The sequence below is a fragment of the Cavia porcellus genome, unplaced genomic scaffold (genome assembly GCF_034190915.1).
Source record: "Cavia porcellus strain 051 isolate PalLab524CR breed Dunkin Hartley unplaced genomic scaffold, mCavPor4.1 scaffold_16, whole genome shotgun sequence".
NCBI lineage: Eukaryota > Metazoa > Chordata > Mammalia > Rodentia > Caviidae > Cavia > Cavia porcellus.
In genome coordinates, this window is record NW_026947499.1 from 12,154,837 (window position 1) to 12,158,166 (window position 3,330).

Genomic DNA, 3,330 nt, shown 5'->3' on the forward strand with positions numbered 1-3,330 from the left:
GGAGGGAGACACAGGCTTCCGGCCCCGCCCCCAGGGCGCAGCCCCGCCCACCTCCTGCGTGAGGTCAATCGCTCACCAAGGAAGGAACTCAGAAGTAAAAAAGTGGAACCTGCTTTGGGGAGGGATTAAGTCCTTTTGGTAGAGAATGCAATCAATTACTAAAGAATTTAGGAAAGTTTTTGCAAAGGTTAAATGCTCCATTGTTGTTGTTGTTGTATTATTATTGTTGTTATTTTGGTTTTTTGAGACTGGGTCTCACTATGTAGTTCAAACTGGCCTTGAACTCACTATGTTACTTAGGCTACCCTTGAACTCACAGCAATCCTCCTGCCTCAGCCTCCTGAGTTCTGGAATTTCAGGCCTATGCTACCATGCCCAGCTCAGTTCACATTATTATAATCATCCAGGGTCTCGCAGTGTGATTTTTTTTATTTTCTCTTGCTGTGTATTGAACCCAGGGCCTTACCCAGGCTAAGCAAGAATTCTGCTCCTGAGCTCCTGAGCTCCTGAGCTACATCCCCAGCCTGCACTTGTGAATTTATTTTTTAATCTATGTAGTTTTCCACACATATTAGTGGTTCAAAATTACCTGGCTGCTGTTATAAATAATTAGTTCCTTCCCCAAGTGATGTGGTACAATTATTCTCCATAAATCGCCCCCATTAGAAATCAACTCTGTCTTCCTACCCACTGATATTTAAATCTCTTTTCTTTTCTTTGAGACTAGGTCTTAATATGTAGTTTACTGTCGATGTCCGCTCCCGGCCGGCAGGAAAGACACACGACAAGGTCTGGCGGTGGTCAGGCTTTTCTTTATTCTCTCCTTATACAGTCTGCCCCGAAGCCTCTACCGGTCCGCTCTCCGCGGCTCCTTCCGTGCTTCAGTCTGCCCCGAAGCCTCTACCGGTCCGCTCCCCGCGGCTCCTTTTGTGCTTCAGTCTCTCTCTCTCTCGGGGGTGGAGGCACTGGCTATATATAGGATTAATAGCTAGGCAGACTACCCTGTGAGGCGGGAACTTAGTGGGGTGATAAGAAACAGGTGCCACACAGGCGGGCTCGATGAGAGGGGTAATCTAGCCCAGGCTTTTGTACTTTCCCACAGGCCTCGCAATCACCGCGTCTGATGACTTGACAGTGCCACGGCTCCCAACATCTCCCCCTATTTTATTTTAAATGATGGCTACGCGCATCGCAGCCCGTCCTGGATAGAGTGAGGGCCAGGAATGAACCGGACGGAACCTGGTTGCACATAGGCATGCACTCATTTCTCTCCACGAATCCCCTCGGAGAGAAATTTATCTAACAATCCAGCGGCTTTCGAGCAGAACGGGGTAGGGCCTGGCTTAGGTTGAGTCGTGCTGGGGAGGCACGCTCTTACCCGTCATTGACTCACCCACCCTGCTACATGTTGTTGTCTAGGGAGGAGAATGTGGGAAGCCTGTCACTTTTAAACTCGGTCGTAGGCCATGCGAGCGAGCCATGCGTATACAAGGGTAGCACATAGGGGAGCAAGCCGTTCCAGGCCCCCAAAAAGGGATTGTCCTGCAGTTCTTTTAGGGCTCATCTTGTTGTTGGGTCTGCGGTTGGCCTCTGGTGGAACAGGCCTGATCTTCAGTCGAGGGACTTGTCGCGTCAACCTCTCTGGGACCCACATTGGTTCTCGTCCCGATTCCTGCGGAAAGACACAAACCGCGCCTCGGCTTCCTCTTTTGTATCTCTGCCCTCCTTGACGGACCCTTCTCGGGAGCTTCCTCACTGTGCCTGTTCAAACACCTCGCGTACTTCTACAAGTTCTTGAGAGCTCCCCCCGTAACTACCCTCACTCTTTAGGCACGCGTGTATCATTTCCCACAATGGACGAGCAGAGACTGAAGCTCTACCCTCCCGCTCTGCTAGGGAAAGGTCTCTGCCCAACTTTTCCCAGGAGGGCAGGTTTACATGCCCTGTAGGCAGAAACCAGGGAGCAAAGCTGTCAATCTCTGCAAGGAAATTTTCTAAAGTCTTACGCCCCACCTTGAGGTCCTTGGACTTTAGGAGTCTCCGAAGGACCAACACCAAGGCTGTGTATCTTTACTTGGCATGTTTCCCATTTTTAATATATCTTCTGTTATTTTTACTTCTATGTTTATGTTTTACACTCTTTTATTACCTTAAGTTCTGGTGTTATGTTTCATACTCACCGCGTGAGGCCCAAGAAACCCGCCACTTACGCGTAAGGTTGAGAGGAGTCTACAAACCCTGTAGGTGCGCGCCACCCAGGGCCCAGGCTTATCCTCTACTCACCTGTCCTGCAGCTGCAGCACTGTGTAGGAGAATGCAGTCCACCGCCGCGTCTCGGGGTTGATCAATCCCCGTGCGGGCCTCCAAATGTCGATGTCCGCTCCCGGCCGGCAGGAAAGACACACGACAAGGTCTGGCGGTGGTCAGGCTTTTCTTTATTCTCTCCTTATACAGTCTGCCCCGAAGCCTCTACCGGTCCGCTCTCCGCGGCTCCTTCCGTGCTTCAGTCTGCCCCGAAGCCTCTACCGGTCCGCTCCCCGCGGCTCCTTTTGTGCTTCAGTCTCTCTCTCTCTCGGGGGTGGAGGCACTGGCTATATATAGGATTAATAGCTAGGCAGACTACCCTGTGAGGCGGGAACTTAGTGGGGTGATAAGAAACAGGTGCCACACAGGCGGGCTCGATGAGAGGGGTAATCTAGCCCAGGCTTTTGTACTTTCCCACAGGCCTCGCAATCACCGCGTCTGATGACTTGACAGTGCCACGGCTCCCAACAGTTTACATTACCCTTGAGTTCATTATATAGTCCAGGCTGGCTTCAAATTTGAGAAGATCCTCCTGCCTCTGCCTCCCAACTGCTGGGATTACAGGTGTGCGCCACCATGCAAGGCTTTAATTTAATTTACTTCTAACAGGAGAAAGCCCACTTTTACTCTTCTGTTCATTTTACACATGCCTTTATTGGTTCAATTGCACAAATAATGTCTGTTTGTTGTAAAGGAATAGAAAATACAGGTATATGGTTAGAAAACTAATAAATGAGTCTCATAATCCTATACCCAGAGAAAAACACAATATTTACATCTGTGTTCTCCTAAGGCTCTGTGTGTCCATACGATTTTTTAGTAATCTTAGGTGTAACACACCATCAATTTTTGTGTATGTGGGGGGGGATCAAACTCAGGACCTTGTGCTAGCCAGGCAAGTGCTTTACCACTGAGATATATCCCCAGCCTAGCATTTTCTTAACAACTTTTTTATTTAAAATATATCTGTTGGCTGGGCCTGGGACATGTGCTGATAACCCCAGCACTTGGAGACTGAGACAGGAG

At 49.5% G+C, this 3,330-nt stretch overlaps 1 long non-coding RNA gene across 1 annotated transcript; it reads right to left on the reverse strand.

Moving 5' to 3' along the window:
* Positions 1-792: 792 nt before the first annotated feature.
* On the reverse strand, positions 793-2,776 carry LOC134470637 (uncharacterized). Its single transcript, XR_010039639.1, has 2 exons — positions 2,284-2,776; positions 793-1,672 (listed from the first exon to the last, which is right to left on the reverse strand). It is a non-coding gene; the product is annotated as an uncharacterized LOC134470637 (long non-coding RNA).
* Positions 2,777-3,330: the final 554 nt, after the last annotated feature.